The 25,557-nt window shown below is 34.4% G+C and overlaps 1 protein-coding gene across 1 annotated transcript in view; it reads left to right on the top strand.

Moving 5' to 3' along the window:
* ZC3H3 (zinc finger CCCH-type containing 3) overlaps window positions 1-25,557 on the top strand; it is a 495,342-nt gene that overhangs the window by 148,219 nt on the left and 321,566 nt on the right. The window lies entirely within an intron of this gene.

The following is a 25,557-nucleotide window of genomic DNA, read 5'->3' as shown; positions in this document are numbered from 1 at the left end:
CTTATACATTTTATAGTGGTGTAACTCTAATAATTGTATAATGTAACCTCTGTCTGTCTCAGTTTCCATATCTGTAAAATGGGTATGGAAATAGTACTTACAGTGCTATATGAATTTTACGAGCTGCTATTATTAAAAAGCCAGAGATGGCTGAAGTCATATCTATGTTGAGGCATCAGGAAAATGAAATAGAAATTAGGATTGAAATTTAGAAAAGTGCCTAATCCCAGCCACTTTTTCTTGAACTTCAGGTGCAGTGGCATCCAGACTATAGAGAAGGCAAAACCAAATAGAGCCTATCTTCCTCATCCAAGAGAATAGGAGACAGTTGAGCCTGGCCCTAGAACAAAGTCCTCTTCCATGAACTGAATTCCTGGCTTTAGAACAAAGTCTTGTTTCATGAACTGAATCTGGATATGAGTACACAAGATAAACCTCCAAATGCAAGAATCAAAAATTGTGGGTTAAGAGCATCCCAAGAGATAAATTCAGAAGAGGAGAGAGATTGCACAACAAATACAAGTAAAATTTTCAGAGAAAAGGTGATTGGCTATAATAAGGAGTTCAGGGAGAAAATGGAAATGAGATCTCAAAATAAACTTAAAAATTAATTTAGTTTTGAGGAAAAATTAGAAGGTAAATAAATCCTTTAGAACAGAAGATGGAAAGACTTTTTACTCTATCAGTAGACTCCTGATTCAATGAGAAAATAAAGAATATTGGAACAAATTCAAAAGAATGAAAAATTGTAATAACACACAAAGTACTTATTTAACACAAAACCCACACTTGACTTGGAAAACAGAATGAGGAGAGAAAATGTAAGGATCATTGGACTATCATATTTCTAGAATCATAAAAAAAAACTCCTCTAGAAACTCTATTAGAACCAGAAGGTAAGATGAAAATATAAAGAATTTATCAATTAGCTCCTGAAAGAAACCCCAAATTGAAAACCCCCAAGAATGTCATAATTAAAATTCACATCTTGTAGGTCAAGGACAAAATGCAATAAGGAATCATAACGAACGATAGAGTGCTAAGGACTCACAGTCAGTATTAAACAAATCTGTGTTGTAATTCCTATAAAGAAGAGGGAATCTTTAGGTTGAAGTATTCCAAAAGGAAAAAGAAAAAGGTTCAATATTCAGACCAGTACTTTAGGAAAATCACTTTGGCAGTGGTGTGATGCAGAGTTTGGAGTGAAAAAAATTCCTGTCAGGAAGAACTATTAGGAGGCTATTAATTACTTATCAGAGTTGGTGGGAGATGATGAGGACTTGAATTCTGATAGTGACATTGTGAAAGGAGAGAAGGAAACACATACAAAAGAGACACTATAGAGATATAGAGAAGAACAACATAATTTGACAATGAATTAGATATATACCAGAATGAGAATAAGTAGTCAAGGATATCACTAATGCTGTGGATGTGGATGACTAGAAGAATAGTGATTCAATTGACTGTAATAGGAAGTTCTGAAGATGAAGCTGGAAGTTCTGTTTTTGAGTTCTGGTTATTATCTGTGTAGAGGTGATCATTGAATTTAAAGGAATTGATGAGATCACCGAGTGATAGAGTATTAAGTGAAAAGAGAAGACGACCCAGGTCAGAATCTTTTAGTATTACTCATACTCATAGAAGAAAATCCAGTGAAGGAGAGTGGTAAAGCTTTTTAGAGTAGAAACGAGAAAAAAAGCAATGTAATAAAAACCCTTAGAAGAGAAAAGTATTTAAGAAGAGAGTGTTGGTCAACAGTTCCAGATGCTGGAGAGAGGTACAGAAGGATAATTGAGAAAAAGGCAATGCAGAGATAATTGGTAACTTTGAGAAGGCAATTTTTTTTCAATTATATGTAAAGATAATTTTCAACATTTACTTTTATAAGATTTTGAATTCCAATTTTTTTTCTCTCTCCCTTCATTGCCTCCCTTCTCCTCAAGATAGCAAGCAATCTGATAGAGATTTATATTTGAGAGGCAATTTTAGTTGAATTGAAATTTTTTAATGCTTTTTCAGGAGTTTTGATGAGGAGGGGAGGAGAGAGATGATGATGGGGAGGATGATAGGTTTTAATTTTTTTTTTGGTTGAAGGATAAGAAAAGAATTGGGAACATTTTTGGAAGAAGATTAAGATAATAGTAAAAAACAAAAGAGAGAGAGAAAGAGAGAGATTGAGTATTAGAAGGAGAAATAATAATGGGGACAATCTGCTGGAGAAGATTTAAGGAGATGGTGTCAGTTTCTTTAAAGAGGAATGGTCCTTGCTAAAGAGAAAGACCATTTCTTAATCAGAAACTGGAGTGAAGAACAATATAGCATAGGGTAACACTAGGGAAATATGAGATAAAGAGAAGAGAAGAATTTGAAACTCTTAGGGAATGACCTCCGTTTTTTAAAGTGAAGTATAAGGCAAGATCTTTAGCTGAGAAAGAGTATAGCCCGAGCTAATTTGGGAAAGTATTAAGAACTAAACGGATTAAAGATTATGGTAAAAAAAATAAATAAATAAAAATGTGTTCAAGGTAGTAAGGCACAGAGAAAAATGTAATAATAAAAGATTATGATCAGATTTCTTGAACTTGGAGGTGGATTACTTGTGATTGATGACAACAAGATCAAGAATGTGATCATTCTTTTTAGTAGCTCATGTTTCTTACATGTATGCCCCACCATCACATATATTTTCTAAGTGCACATATATGAGGGCAATTAGGTGGTACAATGAAGACCATGGCTTCTTATTACCTCCAAGATGAAAGATAAGATCTTCTCTTTGATTTTTAAAGCCTTTTAATAAACTGGCTTCTTCCTACCTTTCTAATCTTCTTGCATCTTACTCCTCTTCTGTAGACTTTGTAATACAGTGATAGTGGCTTCCTTGTTTTTCCCTACAAACAGCACATCTGTCTCACTGGACATCTTCACAAGTTGTAGAAATTTCTCCCTTTATCTTCTCTGCTTCCTAGTTTCCTTGGCCTCTGTTATACCTCAACTAAAGAGTTCCATTTTTCCCAAAAAGTCTTTCTTAGTCCTTCTTAATATTAGTTTCTTCCCTCCAAGATCACTCCTAGTTAATCCTTATTTTTGTAGGTAATTGTTTGCTTGTCTCTTCCATTTAACTATGAATTCTCTGAAAATAGGGACTGGTTTTTGTTTGGGGTTTTTTTTTTTTTTTTTTTTTGGCCTTTATTTGTTTCCCTACTACTTAAACATTGCCTGGTGTATAGGATGTTCCTAATACATGCTAGTGAATAGATTGGCTTTTGTATACAGATGGAAGAAAGGAGGGAGAGAACAAGCTGCATTGTACAACCGGAACTGGCCATTTTGGTACCCAGTAGGGCAGCTTCTACTACTTATTTTTATTCTCAAAGAGTAACCCAATTCATTTGCAAGTCATAGCATCACCAATGCTTTATTAGACTAGGGAATAACCTGTTGAAGAAACTTCCTCTGCCAATGCAAAGTAGTATCTTCTCCATGATTTGTAATATTAGAGAGTAAAATAGAGCAGTGCTATCAAATAAATAGAAATGGGGGCCATCAATGGTACATAATGATCCCTGTAGATCACATTGACTTAAATTTAAAATATAATAGTATCTATGTCTTATTGTATTTTTATTTATTAAATATTTCCAAATTATATTTTATTCAGGTTCAGTTCACACTCAGGATTGTTGTAGACCATATGCAACCTGTGGATTATATGTTTGACAACTCTGATCCAGAGCACTGATAGGTTAGATGACGACTTCAGGTTTATATAGTTATAGTATGGGACTGGAATCCAGGTCTGCCTCATTTTGAGGAATGTCTGTATCTATCTGTTTTGTACTGTTTCTGTTTTTGTTTTTTGTTTTTTTTTTTTTGAAACTAAGATGGCCTAGAAAAAAAATAGCTAAAAAGATAGATGGCCCTGTTACACATTTTCGCATATTTGTTGTTGTTCAGTTGCTTCAGTTCAGCTCTTTGCAAGCCCATTTGAGGCTAGCACAGATATTAGAGGGGTTTACCATTTTCTTCTCCTGTTCATTTTGCAATTGAGGAACGGAGGCAAATAGAGTTAAATGACTTGCCTGGGGTCACACAAATAGTAAAGCCAGATTTGCACTCATTAAATTGAGTCATCTTGGCTCTAGGCCTGAGATCTATTCGCTGTGTCACCTAGTTGCCCTCACATATATGTGCATAATTCATGAGAGCAGTAGTCTAAAACTTAGAGAATATATATGGTGGTGAGAAACACATGTAAGAAAAATGATGGCCTGGCTCTGCCCAACTCCTGACATAAAGGGATCTAGAAGTCCGTTACATTTTTGTAGAGTGTTTCTTTTGCATTCCAAACATTTTATTCTCTCCTTAGTCTCCATTCCTGTGCTAAATTTTTCTGTTTTCTTGTCTCTTTTACTTAAGTATATAATACAAGTACTTTGTACTTGACCTTTAGGGATATATTGTGTCTTGTAGGTGTAATAGCTTTCTTTCAAATATCTTTCAATTTAATTATCTGTCTGATATTGGTGGAAAGGAGCAATTTCCTCCTATTCCACCACACTCCAGTCATCTCCCCCAGTCAATTCTTGGCTTCCATTATTTCCAACTCTTAGCTTTTAAATTTGTCCAGGACTTAGCTATTTAAATCACTCTAGTTGCATAGTCAATTTGTCTTCTCAGACAATTGTTACCTTCTTGATTCAGAAATTTTTTTTTTATCTCATAAAGGGATCAAGGGGTACAGATATCTTTATATTCAGTTTTAACATATCAGTGTAGCACCTCATGAATTATTATGTTCCTAGATTTCCTTTATTCCTTCGAATGAGGTAAGAGGAAACCCTTTCCCTTTTATATTTATTTTGGTTGATTCTGCTTATACTTATATGTTCATGTTAATTACCCTGAATATAATCTCCTGCCTGTCATATGTCCTGACACATTGTAGATACTTTAAAAATACTTATTTGCTTAATCACTTGGTGCTTTCTCTCCTCTGGATTTCACACCCTCCCCCCTTTCTTCCTCTCTCTGTTTCCTATACTATAGTCTTATATTGGTATTCCCTACTTATGATATTTCCCTACTTAATGGTATTAATTAAAAGTAGCAATAAAAGAAGGTAGCTAATAGAAACTTATTTTGTATCTTGCAGACATTTCAAACACATCTTAAACACTCATAATCTTTCTTCCACAATCAACCTCTTTCCCTTTCAAGTATTTATTAAGTGCCTTACCATGTGTCAAGCACTGCATCTTTACATACTTAGACTACAAATACAAAAAAAAAAAAAATTAGCTAATGCTCTCAGGGATTTTAGTTTTGTTGAAGGAATACACCACATGAGCTAAGGAAGTGACTTTTGGTCTAATGGTCTAACCCAGTCATAGGGATTATGATTGGTGCAATACCATAGTTGGTTGACATCACCTTTTCCGTAACTGAGGTGATACTGATTTAATTATTGTAATCTGAGCAAGAGGTAGAAAGCTATAACTGGGACCTAATCAATGGGTAAATGGAATAAATCCTGTGGTTTGTAGTCCCCTAGATATAGAGAGGGCTGAAGTGAGGCTTAAATGAAATAGAACATTCTAACTTTACGAACAGTCAAGCACAATATAAATATTAGCTAACACATTATAGCTATTCTTTTGTTTCCCTTTCTGCTTTGAGATCTTTTTAGTTGTGTTTTATAAAGCACATTTGAGTTTTCATATATAGCTAGTTTTGCTGTTTCTTTCTCTGAGCCTGAAAGTGAATAAAGAAATACTTTCATTTTGGGATATATATTCATTCCTAGGTATTCTGCCTATTCTGCCAAACCAAAATTTCATTTGGCCTTTGTCCTCTGTAAGTCAAATTGAACGAATTTGAAATGATCACCGTAGAACCTGAGTTAAACCGGAGGAGACAAGGTTAAGAGGCATTCAAAATCAAATTAAGGCTTCCAGCCTTTGGGAATATCCTTGTCCTAGATGCTTCTCTGACTCCGCAGAGGAGAGTCTGGTTTGACAAAGCAGAGACTCTCCCAGCAATTGATTGATTCAGAGTGGCCTGAAGCTCAGTGGAGTTGGGCTCAGGATTGCCTGCGATAGAAGTTTGAAAATTTAGATTCTCTTTCATGAAGGGGCATTTGGTCTAAGGTTAATCCTTCCTTCGGTAATGGGTGTTGTCCACTTCTGTGGTCAGACAGCGTTTTGGATGTGTGTTCAGATTAAGTACCACCCTTAAAAATCTAACAGAGAAGTAGCAGTAGAAGGTTGCTAATAGAAACTTATTTTATATGGGGTTTTAAAGTTTACTGAGCATCTAGAGTTAACTTCTCACACATCACGAAAGTATTTAGTATAAAGACCCTGTAGTTTGAAGACCCATGGTTAGGAAATTTTTTTTCCTCATAATGGGGATAAAAGTTTTTATGCTTCATTTTTCACTTCCTGCTTTTAGTTTTAGCCTCTAAGTTGTTTTTTCATTTTTCAGCAGGATCCTTGCCCTCCCTGCATGTAGGGTGGCAGTTCTTTAATTACTTTGTCATGAATTCTCTATGGTCCTCCCTACAGTGTCTGTTTTGACTCTTTAAGCCTTTTCTTTCCATAACTCTCTCAGCTAAGGACTTTGTCTCTTATTAATATTGAGTTCAATAACTTTAAATTATTGATTTCCTTTTTATATCTCAGTCCTCTTAAACTTCATCTCCCATTTCTCTCTCATTTATTCTGGTTTCTGATAATGAAATGATAATCATAGAATTTCAGCTGGAAAGAATCTCAGAGGCCATCTGATTCAATTGATAGCAGACAAGAACTCACTCTACATCAGTGTATATATGTACCAGCATATATATACATATATATATTAGCATATATATAAAAACATATATAAAAGATAGATCTATCCATATATAGATATAGATATAGATATAGATATAGATATATAAACATAGATAGATAGATAGATAGATAGATAGATAGATAGATAGATCTGCTGTCACTCTAACTTGCTTTTACTGCTAGCTTGGAAATTGTGGGAAAACACTTAATTTCTTTTATTGATAAATTGGAAATAATAGGGATATCTCCCTGTTATTATGGAAATGTTTTGTAAACTTTAAAATTATAAGAATGTGAGGTACAAATTAGGTAAATATAAATAACAAAAATTTCCTCTATTTAAGGAGTTCACTATTGCAAGATGAAGCATATTCAAATAGCTGCAGTAGAAGGCCAGAGTCTGAGATAATACTTTCTTTCCTTTAAGTATCTTGGAAACATTTGAGAAGTAGGATATCCTCATATAGAAAAACTGAAAGCATCCTTTTGCACAGACTGGTACAGATGAAAGTTTAGAATATAAGTAGATTGCTAGAGAAAACATTTAAGTACTTACTATGTGCTAGGCACTGGGCTAATTTTTCCCCCTTTTTAAACAATTTATTTATTTTAATTACAAAGTAATTTTTCCAACACTGACTCTTGCAAAATCTTTTGTTCCAAATTTTTCCCTCCTTTCCCTCACCCCTTCCCCTAATTGGCAGGTAGTCCAATACATGTTAAATACATTGAAATACATGTTAAATATGTATACATATTTATACAGTTATCTTGCACAGAAAAAATCAAATCAAAAAGGAAGGAAAAGAAAAACTGAGAAAAACAAACAAAATGCAAGCAAATAACAACAGAGAAAGTGAGAATGTTATGTTATATTCCATACTCCATTCCCATGATTCTCTCTCTGAGTGTAGATGGCTCTCTTCATCACTGAACAAGTAGAACTTATTTGAATCCTCTCACTGTTGAAGAGAACCACGTCCATCAGAGTTGATCATCTTTGTACATGTTGCCGTGTACAATGATTTCCTGGTTCTGCTCATTTCACTTAGCATTTAGTTCATGTAAGTCTCTCCAGGCCTCTCTGAAATTATCCTGCTGGTCGTTTCTTACAGAACAATAATATTCCATAATATTCATATACCCCAATTTATTCAGCCATTCTCCAGCTAATGGGCATCCACTCAGTTTCCAGTTTCTTGGCACTACAAAAAGGAGGGCCACAAACCTTTTTGCACATGTGGGTTCCTTGCCCTCCTTTAAGATCTCTTTGGAATATAATCCCAGATATACTGCAACATATTTAACATATATAGGACTACTTGCCATCTTGGGGGGGGGGGTCGAGGGAGGGAGGGGAAAAAACGAAACATAAGCGATTGCAAGGGATAATGTTGTATAAAAATTATCCTGGCATGGATTCTGTCAATACAAAGTTATTAAATAAAATAAAATTTAAAAAAAAGGAATATAATCCCAGCAGAAACACTGCTAGATCAAAGGGTATGCACAGTTTGATAACTTTTTGAGCATAGTTCTAAACTGCTCTCCAGAATTGTTAGATCCGTTCACAGTTCCACCAACAATGTATCAGTGTCCCAGTTTTCTCACATCCCTTCCAACATCTGTTGTTATCTTTTCCTGTCATCTTAGCCAATCTGACAGGTGTGTAGTGATATCTCAGAGTTGTCTTAATCTGCATTTCTCTGATCAATAGTGATTTGGAGCACCTTTTCATATAACTAGAAATAGTTTCAAATTCATCTGAAAATCAAATGTTCATATCCTTTGACCATTTATCAATTGGAGAATGGCTTGAATTCTTATAAATTTGAGTCAATTCTCTATATAGTTTAGAAATGAGGCCTTTATCAGAATCTTTAAATGTAAAAATGTTTTCCTATTTTATTGTTTCCCTTCTAATCTTATCTGCATTGGTTTTGTTTGTGCAAAAACTAATGATCTCTAGTTCTTCTCTGGTCATAAATTCCTTCCTCCTACCCTCTAATTTGTTTATAATGTCATTCTTTATATCTATATCATAAACCCATTTCAACCTGATTTTGATATATAGTGTTAGGTGTGCCTAATTTCTGCCATATTAGTTTCCAGTTTTCCCAATAGTTTTTGTCAGATGGGGAATTCTTATCCCAAAAGCTGGGGCCTTTGGGTTTTTCAAATACTAGAGTGTTATAGTCATTGGCTATTTTGTTCTGTGACCCTAACCTATTCCACTGATCAAGTTCTTTATTTCTTAGCCAATACCAAATGGTTTTGGTGACTGCTGCTTTATAATATAGCTTTAGATCTGGTACAACTAGGCCACCTTCATTTGATTTTCTTTTTCATTTGTTCCTTTGAAATTCTTGACCTTTTGTTCTTCCAGATGAATTTTGTTGTTATATTTTCTAGATCAGTAAAATAGTTTCTTGGGAGTCTGATTGGTGCAGCACTAAATAAATAGATTAGTTTAGGGAGCATTGTTATCTGTAGTATATTCACTCGACTTATCCAAGGGCACTTGATATTTTTCCAGTTGCTTAGATCTGACTTTATTTGTGTGGAAAGTATTTTGTAGTTTTGCTCATATAGTTCCTGACTTTGGTCTGGCAGATAGATTCCCAAATATTTTATACTATTGACAGTTATTTTAAATGGAATTTCTCTTTACATCACTTGCTGTTCGATTTTGTAAGTGACATATAAAAATGCTGATGATTTATGTAAATTTATTTTGTATCCCACAACTTTGCTAAAGTTGTGTATTATTTCTAATAGCTTTTTAGTTGATTCTATAGGGTTCTCTAAGTATATCATCATATCATCAGCAAAAAGTGATAATTTGATTTCCTCATTACCTACTCTAATTCCTTTATCTCTTTTTCTTCTCTTATTGCCAAAGCTAACATTTCTAATACAATATTGAATAGTAATGGTGATAGTGAGCAACCTTGTTTCACCCCTGATCTTATTGGGAATGATTCCAGTTTTTTCCCATTATGTATGATACTTTCTGATGGTTTTAAATAGGTGATACTGATGGTAAGGAAAAGTCCATTTATTCCTAAGCTCTCTGCACTAGGCTAATTTCATAGTCCACAAATCAAAGCAAGACAATCCATGTCTTCAATGAGGTTAATTCTAATGGGGAGAAGACAAAAAATTCTAATGGGGATGGATGGTACAGTTAGATTACATGGCTTAGAGATGTCCCAGATTCAAAACCATGACCAGGTTGGTTTTATACCTGAAATGCATGGTTGATTTACCATAAGGAAGCTCACATAAACATAATAATCCATATTAAAAATATCAGTAACAAAACCTATGTGTATAGCAAGATGTTAAAAAGGCTATTGTTAAAATCTAACACCAGTTTCCAATACTATAAGTTGTATTTAGCTTATTCTAAGAGCAATCTTTATATATTCTTGGAGCCACAAGTGATGTGAGATATATATATATATAAATAAATGCAGAAAAGTAAGAGGTTTATATATAAACAAATGCAGAAAAGTAAGAGGTTTTTCCAGTAAGATCCACGGTAAAGCAACTATGCTCTTTTTTTTTTTTTTAAAGTTACCTTTTTTTTTATCACAATGTTAGACATGCTGGTTATATGCCAATAAGACAAGAAAAAGAAAATGAAAGAATAATCATAAGAGGATATAAAAATAAGATTTTTAAGGATGATATGACGCATTTAGGGGTCACTCTGTAGTCAACTAAAATTAATTAAAATAATTTCTAACTTTAACAAAGTTACATGATAGAAAATAAATTCACCTTAAATTATCAAAATTCATACATACATTCAACAAAACCCAGAGGGAAGTGCTAGGGGAAAAAATTCTTGTCCAAGATAATTATAGAAGTTGTATTTTTTGAGGCAGGGGAGTCCATCTTTTAAAATTCATCTGGGAATTATACAAATCCAACTATTTAAAAAAAACAAACCTCTTTACAGAAATAAATATTTGAAAAAATATTAATTGCTCATGGGTAGATAGAACCAATATAATAATAATGATAGTTTTACTTAATTTACTTATTTAGTGCTGCGTCAACTATAAAGAGAATGTGTTATAAAAAATAGAAGAATAATGAAGTTAAAATAGAAGAACATAAGTTCTAGAATCTTAAGGAAAATGAAAAAAAACATGGAATGAAAGAAGATCTGTACTAGATCTCATACTACAAAGTAATAACTATTGAAACAGTTTGATACTGGTTAAAAAGATTGATCAGTGGAACAAATTAGGTATACAATATATGAAAGCAGATAAGCATATTATCATGGTATTCACTTAACCTTAAGACTATAGTTCCTTGGGAAAGAACTATCTTTTTTTTTCCTGTGAGATGGTAAAATAATATTATTTTCATCTATATTTTACAGATGAGGATGCTGAAGATTGGTGAGATCTTTTCCATGGTCACACAATCATATAAATTAGACTTAAAGCCAAATTTCTTCATTCTACAATCAGTGACATTTCTCTTGTATTGTTTCATCTATTTCTATATTTGCATCTTTTTCTATTTATAGGCTTCTTCCTCAGCCTCTATCTCTTTCCCTTTCAAAAATAAGATGCATTTCCTGTCTTTCCGTCCCATTTTCCTGGTTGTATTCATGTAACTACTCACCAGTTCATGCAAGTCTTTCCAGATTTTTCTGAAATCATTCCTGCTTGTCATTTCTTACAGTACAATAATATTCCATTACAATCACATACCGCAGTTTGTTTAGCTTTTCCCCAGTTGATGGGCATCCTTTTGATTTCCAATTCTAAGCTACCACAAAAAGTGCTGTTTATAAATATTTTTGTATAAATAGGTCCTTTCCACCTTTTTGGGATGTTTTTGGGACAGTTTTATAGCCCTATTGGCATAGTTCCAAATTAGTCTCTAGGAATGGTTAGATCAGTTCACAACTGTACCAACAGTGTGTTAGTTTCCTGGTTTTCCCACATGCCCTTCAATATCCAACATTTTTCTTTTTTGTCACATTAAACACTTTGTTAGGTGTGATCTAGTACCTGTGGTCTGGTACTTGTTTTGATTTGCTTTTCTCTGATCAGTAGTGATGTAGGGCATATTGTGTGTGTGTGTGTGTGTGTGTGTGTGTGTGTGTGTGTGTGTGTGTGTGTGTGTGACTATAGAGAGCTTTGACTGAAAACTGCCTGTTCATATACTTTAACTATTTATCATTTGGGAAATTACTTGTACTTTTATAAATTTAACTCGGTTCTCTGGGCATTTAAGAAGTAAGATCTTTATCAGAGATACTTGTAAAAATTCCATCTCCCTAAATTTTCCACTTTCCTTATAATGTTAGTTGCGTTGGTTTTGTTTGTGTAAAAACTTTTAAATTTTATATAATCAAAATTTTCTGTTTTACATTTTGTGATGCTCTCTGTATCTTTGGTCCTAATTTTTTCCCTTGTCTGTAAATCTGACAGATAAACTATTCCATGCTCTCTTAATTTGCTTATGGTATCATCTTTTATGTAAAAATTATGTACCCATTTTGACCTTTTCTTAGTATATGGTATAAGATGTTGATCTATATCTATTATCGGCCATACTGTTTTCCCAGCAGTATGATTTACTATAAGGAAGCATATAAACATAAAAATGCACATTAAAAAAAAAAAATCCATATAAAAACACACAAAACCCATGTGTATAGCAATTAAAAATTAATTTTTGTTCCCAAAGCTTGGATTTTAATATACTAGATTACTATGATCATTTACTATAATGGTAATTTATATCTAATCTATTCCATTGATCAACCGCTGTTTCTTAGTAACAAGTTGTTTTGATAATTATTGCTTGTAATGCATTTTGATATTTTGTATGGCTAGACCACTTTCTTTTGTATTTTTTCCGATTGATTCCCTTGATATTCTTGAACGTTTGTTCTTCCAGATGAATTTTTTTTTATTTTAAAAAAAAAATTATTTTACTTAAAAAAAAAAGAAAAAATGAAAAGGAATACAAAATAAAATAAAAACAACACAAAAGAAAACACTATCATGTAACAACAAATTACCGGTTCAAAAAAGTATATATAGTAGTAGAAGAAATTATATTCATGAGTGTTCATCTTTTCTTTACTTCCTTGTAAATTGTTCTTTTGTTCTCTGCTGCACATCTTTTTTTCCCCTTTTTATCCCCACACCTCCATCCCCAAATAGGCTATAGTTAAGAAATGATATATTTATGTAAAATAGTACAGACACCCACACACACACACACACACACACACACAAACATACACACACCCCTTTTATGTCTCTGCTGATTCTTTGCTTTAATTCTGCTCCTTAACTTGCCTTGCATTTGTTTACCTCCCCTCCCACCCATAGATCCTTCCCTTGTTTTTTCCCCTCATCCTTTGTTTCCCTGTTTGCCCATTCCTTATCTCTTTATAGATTTTGGAGGGTACTATTCCCTTCATAGTATATATGTAGAATTGCCTACTTAACCCATTGCTGATGTGAGTAGGTTTTCAGAACTATGAGCCCTCCTTCCCCCTCTTCCCCCAATACTAATGTATCTGTTCTTCTGCACCTCATTTTTATAACACAATTACTATTTTTACCTTAATTCTGCCCTGTAATGTTCTCTCTAAAATGTAATGTTCTCTCTAAAATGTAATGTTCTCGTTGAGGTTTTCTTGGGCTTTCAGTTCAATAATCACCAAGGAGAACAGCCAGGTGTTTTAAAGTCCAGATCCTTCACTATCTCTTTCCTGGGGCTAGGTAGCTTTTTGGAGAACCTTTCAGTCTGGCCTTGGTCTTAATGGGAGAAGTGCAAGAGTCCAGGCCAGCCACCAGGAAGATCAAAGATCAAATTGAATTTCACCCCTTGGTTCTGAGAGCTTAAGCTCCTGCCTCCAGTACTTTGCCTTCTCTCCAAATGTCTCTGAATCTCCCTGGCTGAGACTCCTAGCTTATATGCCCGACACTGAGTACAAACCAATCATTACATCACTAGGAAACCATTATTTGTTGTAGGATTAAATCAATGCTAAACTAGATTTAACCACTGTCTCCTCAATTCTACTTAGTACCTTAGTTTCAAGTTCTGACTCATAATATCTCAAAGTAGAATTAAATCAATCATACTGAACCATGCTAAATTAGATAATTATTGTCGTTATCAATTCCACTGTCTTGTAAGAATCCTTTGTTTCAAGTTCAAAGTTCTGACCCATTAATACTGCCCTAATCTTTCTTTTGAGTTACCCTATTGTGGATGTCAATCTTAAACATATGATATAGACTGCCCATGTTTAAAAAAAAGAAACCCACAATTTGTGCATATTAAGTTTATTGAAATTGATCTTTGATATTGACTCATTTATTAAATTTTCTATTAAGTTTGGGTTTGGCTGATAGTCCTGAAAATCTGTAAGTTCATTGAATGTCCATTTTTTTCTCATTCAATATTATAGATAATTTTTCTGGGCATGTTTTTGGTTGCAGGAGCCTAGTTCCTTTGGTTGTCAGTAGATATGATTCTAGGATCTTCAGACTTTTATTATAGCTGCTGAAAAGTCTGTACAATTCTAATTGTAATTCCAGCATATTTTAATTGTTTTTTTCTTATTTCTTAGAAAAATTTTTTCTTTAATCTGGGGATTTCGAAATTTGGCAATAATATTCCTTTACGTTTTCCACAAAGAATATCTGTGAAGTAATAATCAGTAGTAGGTTTTTTCCTATTTCTACTTTCCTTTCCTGTTCTATCACTCCAGGACAGTTTTATTGGATGATTTCTTACATTATTGTGTAAAGGTTCTTTTTTTGCTCACAAATTTCAGGCAGTCCAATTATTCTTCTATTTTCTTGATCTGTTCTCCAGATCTGTTGTTTTTCTTGTAAAATGTTTCACATTTTGTTGTATTTTTTTCATTCTTTAGAATCTGTCTTGTTATTTGTTGGTCTCATAACTTTACTGGCTTCCCGTTGCTCAATGCTAATTTTCAAAGAGTTGTTTTCATCTTTGAGACTGTATCTCCTTTTTAGTTGGTTAAATTTATTTTTTCACTATCTTTTTTTTTTTTTTTTTGGATGATTTTTATTTATTTTGGTCTCTCATTTGATTTTTAAACTCTTTTTTTGAATCCTTCTGTAAATTCTCTCTGGGCAGAGATCCATTTCACATTATTCTTTTTTGTTTTTGTTTTTTAACTCCCTTTGAAGATAAATTCTGGTCTTCCCTGTTCCCATAATATGTTTCAGTGGTGGGATTCTTTCTTTGCTGGTTCATTTTTTTTTTTTTTAATAAGAGGTATTAGTGTTAAGTACCTTTAATTGTGGGGTGGGGGATGGTGCCTCTCTTCACTTGAACTCTCTTCTCTGACCAGGAATCCCAAGCCATGAGTTCCACCCTCCAGAATGTATCTGAAATCAGCACTGTCCCTACCCTGCTGCCTCTGCCCTTGTGGGTATGCTGGTTCCTAAAGAGGCTCCAGCTACACTCAACTCTTTCCAGGGGTCCATTTGATGTTTCTATAGAACTAGCCCAGAGGTGTTTGCACTTCACAACAATTAATCTCTTGTCAGGGGTCTTTCTTCTCCAAGTTGTACTATGTTCTTCCCCAAGTCTTTTGAATTTTCACCATTTATGTTTGTCCTGAGGTGCAGATTTTTTCTGTGTATGGGGGAAATCTGGAAAGCTTGAAATTTGCCAACCTACTCCACCATCTTCCCAGAATCCTCCCTCCACCCAGATGAATTAAAAAAAAAATTTTCCAGCTCTATAAAATAAATTTTTGGTAATTTGATTTGTATGGCATTGTACAAGGAGATCAATTTAGGCAGAATTGCTGTTTTTATTATATTAGCTTGGCCTATCCATGAACAATTAATAATTTTTCCTATTGTTTAGATCAGACTTGATTTGTGTGGAGAAGTGTTTTATTATTGTGTTCATATCGTTCCTGGGTTTGTCTTGGCAGGCAGACTCCTGTGTGTTTTATGTTGTCTACTGTTATTTTTAGAAGGAATTTCTCTTTCTGTCTCTTGCTGCTGGATTTTGTGGGTAAAATAGAAATGCTGATGATTTATATTGATTTATTTTATATCTTGCAACTTTATGCTAAAAATTATTAATAATATCGAGTACTTTTTTAGTTGATTCTTTAGGATTTTCTAAGTATAACATCATACCATCTGCAAAGAGTGATAGTTTTATTTCCTCATTCATTTTCCTCATTCCTATTCTGATTGCTTTAATTTCTTCTTCTTCTCTTGTTATAATTAACATTTTTAGTATAGTATTAAATAATAGAAATGACAATGCTTATTAATGCCCAAATTACTGTATATGGCAGCTTCTAGTTTATCCCTGTTACAGATAATGCTTCCTAATGGTTTTAGATAAATATTACTTAACATTTTGAGGTAAACTCCATTAATTTCTATGCTCTCTAGTATTTTTAATAGAAATGGATGCTGTATTTTTCGGACATTTTCTGCATTTTTAAGATAATCATATAATTTCTGTTAGTTATATTATTGATATGATCAATTATAATAATAGTTTTTCTGATATTGAACCAGGACTGCATTCCTGGTATAAATTCTACCTGGTCATAGTATATGATCCTTGTGATATATTGCTGTAATTTCTTTGCTGGTATTTAATAAAGTTTCTGCATCAATATTTATTAGGGAAATTGGTCTATAATTTTCTTTCTTTTGTATCTTCCTAGTTTTGGTTTCAACACCATATTTGTGTTATAAAAGAAATTTGATAGGAATTTCTTGTTTCCTATTTTTCCAAATAATTTTGTATAATATTGGGATTAATTCTTTAAATGTTAGGAAGTTCTTTTTCTAAAATTGAACTATTTTAAGTATTTTATTTCTTCTATTGATCTAATAATTTATACTTCTGTAGATATTCATCCATTCAAATTTATTGGCATAAATTGAGCAAAATAACTCTTAACAATTGTCTTAATTTCCTCTTCATTGGTAGTGAATTCACTCCTTTCATTTTTGATACTAATAATTTCATTTTCTTCTTTTCTTTTTCGTATAACCAGTTTCTAATTTTATTTACTAGTTCAATGTTGGTTTTTCCCTCCTTCAGTTTTATTAATCTCCTTTGATTTGCAGGATTTCCAATTTGTTTAATTGGGGATTTTTAATTCGTTCTTTTTTAGTTGCATAACTAATTTGTTGGTCTGTCTTTTCTCTGTTTTATTGATATAAAAAAAATTAAGAGAGATGCTTTCCCTTAAGTACCACTTTGGCTGAATCCCATAAATTTTGGTAGGCTGTCTTATTGTTGTCATTTTCTTTAATGAAATCATTGATTGTTTCTATGATTTGTTCTTTGACCCACTTATTTTTTAGACTTAGGTTGTTTAATTTCCAATTAATTTTTAATATCTTTCCATTATCCATCACTAAATATAATTTTTATTGCATTCTGATATGACAAAGATGCAGTCTACTATTTCTGCTTTTCTTCATTTGGTTGTGAGCTTTTCTGTCCTAATACATGGTCAATTATGTAGGTGCTATGTACTGCTGAGAAAAAGGTATATATATATATTCCTTCCCATTCCAATTTAATTTTCTCCAGAAATTTATTATAGCTAACTTTTGCAGGATTTTAATCACCTTCTTACCTTCTTTCTTTTTTATTTTGTGGTTAGATTTAGCTACTTCTGAAAGGGGAAAGTTGAAGTCTCCCCTAAGTAGTTTCATTATCTATTTCCTTCTGTAATTCATTTAACTTCTCTTTCAGATATTTAGGTTCTATACCATTTGGTGCATATATTATTATGTACCAAATTTTTGGTGCATATTGTTATGACTTCATTGTCTGTGGTACTTTTCAGAAAGATATAATTTCCTTCTTTACCTCTCCTAATTACATTTTTTTTTTTTTTTGCTTTTGCTTTTGTCCAAGATCATGATTGCTAACTCTGCTATCTTTGCTTCAGCCAAAGCGTAACAAATTTTGCCTCAGCTTCTTACCTTTTCCTTGTGTATATTACCTGTCTGCTTCAGTTGTGTTTCTTGTAAACATATTGTAGGATTGTGATTTTTAATTAGTATATTTCCTTGTATTCTAATTTTTTATCCCCCTCTTGTTTATCCCCCTCTTATCTTTTACACCCCATCTCACAAGTGTTTTACTTCTAGCCCTGTCTTCCCTGATATACCTTCCCTTTTATCAGTCCCCCATCCCTCTTCTGTTTTCATTAACCACTTTTACTTCTTTATAGGGTAAATTTTTGTATGTCTTTTTCTCATGCTAGTAACTCTTTTTTCATTATTCTCTCGCATTACTTTAATTTTCTTGCCCAATTTTTCTTCTTCTTTTCTAATTTTCTTTTAAAAATATGTTCTTACCTCATTGGGAAATTCTTTTGGGGTTTGAGACTTTTTTATTTGAGGCTTTGGGGTAGCTAGTCTGACATTGTTGTCTTCTAAGTTTATCTTGATCTTTCTTACCACCATAGTAACTTTTAATAGTCAAGCTCTTTTATTTTTGTTTTTTGCTCATTTTTTTCCTGCTTTTTTTTTTTAATGACTTGGTGTTTTTATGTGAAAGTTGAGCTTTGGTCCTGCATTGTCCCAAACATTTTATGCTAGGGCTCTGGGTCTTGCTGCTAGTTTTCATTGGATTTTAGGGCCCAATACCTTGCTTTCTCTTGCCAGTAGGCTTTCTTTCTTGGAGGGAGGAGGAAGGAGAATGGGAGAGCAAGCTCCCTTTTGGCCTTCCCTGTATATAGAGTGTAAGCCTCTGGAAGTTGCAGGTGGGGTCTTGCTACTGGTTTGCTGTGCCTGGCCCTGGAGGAATAATTTTGTTGTTGATCTGCCTGAAGGTTGGGGCTTTGCTGCTGGGTCCCTATGAAAATAATCTCTCTTTGTTTTTAGGCCCCAGGAACAAGGTGTTCAGCAATGAGTGTCAAGGCCTAACTAGTGGTTTGTGCTGGGGTAGCTAAGAATAGGACCTTCCATAGATTGCTTATTTGTGTGCAGGGATCCTCAAACTACAGCCCAGGGGCCAGATGCTGCAGCTGAAGACGATTATCCCACTCACCCAGGGCTATGAAGTTTTATTTAAAGGCCCACAAAACAAAGTTTTTGTTTTTACTATAGTCCAGCCCTCCAACAGTCTGAGGAACAGTGAACTGGTCCCCTATTTAAAAAGTTTGAGGACGCCTGGAGGGGGTTATCGGTTTGCAGGAGGACTGGTGGATTAATTGCTTTAAAGTTGTATCCTTGCTTTAGTCTGGTTGTTGTTGCTGCTGCTGCTGCTCTTAGATCTCAGTTCCCTCCCACCCCAGTAAGACAGACCTTTCCTTTTAGGTTGATAAGCTGCTTCCCTATTCCTGTATTGATTCAAAGGTGATTTTTTAGTTATTTGGAGGGTAATTTTGGAGAGCTTCATTCAGGATGTTCCTTTTCATTCTGCCATCTTGGCATTGAAAGTCCCCCAGGACTCATTATTTCGCCAAAAAAAAAAAAAAAAAAAAAAAAAAAGAAGAAGAAGAAGAACAAAAAACAGACAACAGTCTATCAGAAATTGGATTTAGACTAGTACTCCAGATCCTACACCAAGATAAGTTCCAAATGGATACATAAGATACATATTAAAAGTCATATAAATAAGATCAAGGAAAAATTATCTTTCAGATCAATGGATATAAGGAAGAGTTCATGTAACAAGTAACTAAAGAACAACAACTATGCTCAGATGATAAATGGATAACAAAGAATATCAACAGTTTTTAAAAGAACTAAAGTCTTTCAAAAACAATGTGAAAAAATATTCTAAATCACTAAAAGAGAAATGGCAAAAAAAAAAAAAACTTTAAGATTTTACTTCACACCTATCTGATTGACAAAGGTAGCAAAAGAGGAAATTGATAAGTGTTAAAGGGACTGAGAAAACTGGCTAAGTAGTTCATTCTTGTTCATTATTGGAGAATATATCTTTTGGTCCATAGATTTTGGAAAGCAGATTGGAGCTCTGTGTCCCAAGTTACTAAACTATGCATACCCCTTTGACTCAGATATACAGTCATTAGACATTTAACCTAAAGAAATTGAAAGAAGATAGAAAATGTTGCTGTCTCTGGCTTTGTTTCTATCTGTCTCAGTGTACAGCAGAAGTTTGCATGATAAGCAACAATTGAATACTGAAAGAATATCCTCTTGTTTGGGATTGGCTAAACTGTTTGTGATATGTGAATATAATTGAATATTTTTGTCCCATAAAAATGCTGAGATGGGACATTATAAAGGAAAATGGGGGAAAGGTCCCTATGAACTAAAGTAGAGCATAGTAAATAGAATAAGGGGAATTTTTGACATGGTAACATTATAAAGAAAAACAACTCTGTAAGACATTGCAACTCTGATCAGTGAAATGATAAACTATGAGTCTAAAAGAATGAAGATGAAACAAGACCATTCAACTCCCCCTCCCCCCATTTTTAAGATGCATAAAGATGCATGCATTTTTGGGAATGATCATTGTGGGAATTTATTTTGCTGTATTATACAGCTGTGAACTGTATAATACTGCCAAAAGTACTAATTTTAAAAAAAGAAACTTGCATCTTGCTACTTAAAAAAAAAAAATTGTATCTCAGTACACTGTTTTCATGGTAGGACTGCTGTTGATACTACTTTTATTGGGAATGATAGGATATATTTATTGAAGAGTGTGCCCTTTTCTTTGATGTAGTATGGTAGACATATTGCCTTATTTCCCTTCCCTGCTATGCGAGTCATCTCAGGCCACCTCTGAGAGGTAGCAGTAGGTATTTTATACTTTCATGGAAGTATCAGAGTTTTCTCTCTGTTAATAGTCGAGATATTTTTCCTTATGCCTGATCAAAATCTTTCTGGCTTTGATTTTGTAATGCTGGAGAAACCGAGGCAAGAGAGAGATTAGAGAGTTTTTAATATTTTATTAATGGGAGAGTAAAATTGACTGGATAGGACTCTCGTCTCAAATTATCCAGTCAGATAAAGATAAAGATATATTGGGACCAAGGAATCCATGTTGGTCTCAGGGCTGTAGGAGACTGTCATCCCAAAGAATCCAGCGTCCAGCATACAGCCACCAGCCTCCAGCAATGAATGGAGGAACCCCAACTTCTTAAATACCTTTTCTCTGAACAAAGAAAGGGGTAAGAAGCTGTCAGGATGGGGGAGGTCATAAACCCAAAAAAACCCAGAGACAGGATGTTTGAATACACAGAGATAAAGATGTCAGTGAAATATCTTAGAATATTTTAGAGGGATATTGTAAATTCTTGAGGACAGAAAAGAGTCAGGAGGTCTACTCTCTTGTTTATCTTGCTTGGGCTAACAATTTATAACCTTAGAGTAATTGGTCCTCAGTAATGGACCAGAGGGAGATTTACAGCTTAGGGGAGTAGTTAGGGAGACTGAGATAAGGGAAATTTGTACAAGGAAACTGAGTCAGGACAGTTAAATAGAACTATAGCATAACAATTTAAGCCCATTCTTGAATAATCACTCAACATCTTTCTAATGAAAACCTTTCAACTTATTGAAGATAGTAATTAGGTCACCATTTACCTCTCTCTTTTCTAGACTAAATCAGCCTAGTTCTTTTATAGTCCTATCTTAGAAATAAATTTATCAAATCAGAAATAAAATTATAATGTAAATAGTTAAAAAATTCTTTGATAATTTTATTTCCACTGTATTGGTCCCTGAGTACACAGAAAAGCAATAAATAGGGGTAGGAAATAGAACTAGATTGTATTATAAAAATTTTATTTTTTTCAGTGATGCTAAGTTGCTCATTCCTTGTGATCAAAATACCTTTTAAATCTATTTTTAATGGACTTTTATTAAGCATGTTCTGTGTGCCTTTGAATGAATCTGTGGTCTGGCTTGATCAGGGTTCTATGACAAGAGAGCACCTCTTGCTTTGATTTTTGATCTTCTTCCTCTTGCTGGGGCTAAATGAAGTTCATTGCACTCAAGCCCTTGCTTCCTATCCCTTCCAAAGATCTGGTTGTAGTTCTTTTCCTGATAGTTATGTGATCATAGATTGAAAGCTGGAATATACCCATGAAACTGTTTAGTCCAATCTCCTTTGCCTACCTTCCTCCAAAATAATTTTCCTTGTGTATAGTAAAACACATCCTTACTAAAATGGTAGGTTTATTGCTTTTAGCATAAATGGCCTTTTGCTTTCTCTGTGGAAGTCTCTTAAGCCCTCCAAAAAAAGCTACTTCAAACAGAAGGGGAAATCTCAGTATTTCTGGAATGAATTGCAGAGCAGTGTCTGATTACCTGTTGTACTTGTATTGAGTACTCCTCATTTGAGATTTGGTGTAGTTTAAAAGACATTGATAAGACTAGAGCCTAACAAAAGGAGAATAACTAAAAGAAGGGCAAAGGGAACTTGGGTTTCAAACTAGGCCATAAGAAGAATGGTTTTTTAGATGGGGAACTGAATATTTAATAGCCTGAGGAAGGGAGGACATAGATAATGAGACATGATGACTGTATTCAAGTATTTTTTGGCATGAAATGGGAAGGAAAGAATTAGACTTACTCCATTTTCTCCAGAAGACAGAACTAGGGAGAAGTTGCAAAGAGGCAGATTTTGTTTTAATATAAGAAAATTTTCTTAACAATTGGGGTGGAATGAATTTTTCCAGTAATTAATGACTCATAGTCAATCATCAGTTAAAAACGATTTATTATGCACTTAGGACAGTTATTAATTGCCAGATACTATGCTAGGTGCTGGGGATACTATGATAGAAATGAAATAATCCTTGCTGTCAAAGAAATTAGCTTCTATTAGAGGAAATATTATTTACTATACTTACTATGTAACTTGAAATATGTAGATGCAAAATAATTACAAAGTATTTTAGGAAGGGAGGGCACTCTAGCAGTTGGAGAAAAGGCTTCATATAGCAGGTGGTGCTTGAGCTGATTCTTGAAGGAAGTAGAAGATTGCTCTTCAAACACTACAGTGAGCTGGTACAAAGACATAAAAGGATCGATGAAGTGATAGGTGTGAGAAACAGCAAGAAGGTTAATTTGACTGGACCATGGAATATGGCAAGGGAAATACTAATGTATAATGAAGCTGGAAAGGTAGAGTGGAACCAGGTTGTGAGGGATTTCAAGTGCCACTCTGGAGAGTTTACATTGGATTCTTGAAGTAGTAGGGAGCCACTGGAGTTAAATGAATACCATTTTTGGTTGCATGGAAACTTTAGCAGCTATATGGAGGATATATTGAAGTAACAAGACCAGTTAGCTGGTCTTATTTTTATGCTTATTTAACACTTCTTATATCTATTTCTTTCTCATTATTTACATAAGTAAATAGTTTGAATACCCCTTCAAGGCAGAAGAAATGAAACAGCTTCTTACATAACAATAGACCTTCATGAAGCCCAGGTTACATCCCTCCATGTCTGCCTCTTGAAGATATCAGAAAAGTCAGATCTGCTCAGGAAGGCACAGGACAGCCAAATCATTGCCCGTATGATGTGATATGGATTTTTCCCTTTGCTCTCCAAATCACAACAAAGTTGTTGCAACTGAATTGAGTCCAAACTATTTACTTATGTAAATGGTGAGAAAGAAATAGGTATGAGCATAATAAGCATAAATATATTAATTAAATAAGCATAAAAATAAGAAAAACATTCAAAATTCAAAAATAAGACTTGGCAATTAATTGGATATGAGGTGAATGAGAGTGAAAAAGCAAAGCTTCTAACCTGGGGGGGACTGGAATAGCGTTGTCAGGGATTTTAGAAGGGGAGTTTCCTTTTTAAATATGATTTGGGTTAGATGACCTCTGAGACCTCTTGCAACTCTAAAGTTCTGTGGTTCTGCTTTATATTGTAACTTTTTGATCTGTATTTTACCCTAACTAAATTATTCTCTTTCCTCCCTTTTCCCCACCCCTCTCCACTTTCCCTTCCTTTTTTGGTTTCCTGAAGCCTTTGTACATAGAGCTCCATGAGTGTATGTATGCACACTGAAAATCTGGACACCATAGTAGAAAATGACTTTGTCTCTGCTCTGTTCTTTACAGACACCCCCTAAAGCTCTTTCTACTTTTCAAATACTGGGACAAGTTCACATTGTTTATAGATGGCGTTTAGGCAGAGGCTTTGGGCTGGCAGAACTTGCTGCTTCTAAAGCCCTTTTTTGGGTTTGAGATTTTGCAGAGCGGTGGGTAAAAGGGGGAAAACACCCCCTACAATAATCTATAGCAACTGTCACCTAGCAAACTACTCCCATTTCATACAGATAGGTTAGATGTCAGTGTGCGATCGATGACTCTCATACCATAATTATAAAAACTAGCGGGTTGTGTTGCTTGAGTGAGTTTAAGAAGAGTAGGGTCTCAATCTTTCCTCTAATAGGTCTCTGACAGTCCACAGCAGCAGCGGCTTCGTCTTAGTCTGACAGTGTTGTCATTAAACACCAGGTAGTGTGGAACAACAGAGAACAAGGATTCCAAGTGCAGGGGAACAGGAGATTTTGACAGCAGTTATTTGTCATCACGGAGCTGCCCAAACTCCTCAGCCTGCAATATGGACGGCTGCTTAAAGTGACTTATTGCCCCTGTCTGGGGCTGCAGTTGTGATTTGATAATCGGTAAATGTTTGTCAAAGATGAATTCCCCACCTGATTCAGTGCTGTGCCGCAGAAGCAAATGAAAAGCGGTCTTTAGGGAAACACATCAGATGGATTACAGCTTCAGCAGGAGGGGGGAAATATACCAGCCTGGGGACTCAACTCAGTTGCAACAACTTTGTTGTGATTTGGAGAGCAAAGGGAAAAATCCATATCACATCACACGGGCAGTGACTTGGCTGTCCTGTGCCTTCCTGAGCAGATCTGACTTTTCTGGTATCTTCGAGAGGCAGAGATGGAGGGATGTAACCTGGGCTTCATGAAGGGCTATTGTCATGTAAGAAGCTGTTTCATTTCTTCTGCCCTGAAGGGGTATTCTTCTAGTTTCTGCTCTAGCTGAAACCGGAGTTTCATCTGTAGCATATGTATCACAGTGGTTCTTCTCTCTCTATGAGCTGCCAGGAGCTAGGCCCATGTCCCATTTGCAGAGAACGTGAGTTGACAGGTACCTCAGTGGTTTCTTATCTGAATCAGAATTCTTCCTACAACATCTCCAGCCAGTGGATGTTGAATCTCTCCTTCAAGATGTCCATTGAAGGGAAGCCTATGGCTTTTTGAGGCCATCCATTTAACTTTTATGCAAGATATTTTTCCATATATGAAACCAACATCTGATTCTTCATCTTTATCATTGCTCCTAATTCTTTCCATTGGGGCCATTTTTCTTCTACATGGCAACAATTTAAATACTTCACAATGGTAATCTGGTCTTGTGGCTCCTTGCTTCCTCAAATCTTTTATCCTCCATGGTAAACTTGCAGTGTTTCTTTAGCCAATCCTCCAAATGCCAACTTTTCATTTTTATTCTGAACGGAAAAATGAACGGAATTTACCTGCCTGCTTGCCTGTGATGTGACTGCAAAGTTTCCTTCTACTCATGTGAGAGTTTCAGTTAAGTTTTTCTGCTGATGTGGTAGTCTGAATAGGGTCTTTTTAATGGCCAGTTAGAGGAGGCAAGAGCTGGAAGAAACCATTTAGTCTTCAGTTTACCGAAAAGCCAAGGAGAATGGCCC

The sequence above is a fragment of the Antechinus flavipes genome, chromosome 1 (genome assembly GCF_016432865.1).
Source record: "Antechinus flavipes isolate AdamAnt ecotype Samford, QLD, Australia chromosome 1, AdamAnt_v2, whole genome shotgun sequence".
Lineage (NCBI taxonomy): Eukaryota > Metazoa > Chordata > Mammalia > Dasyuromorphia > Dasyuridae > Antechinus > Antechinus flavipes.
This window is presented reverse-complemented; position numbering and strand designations above follow the sequence as displayed.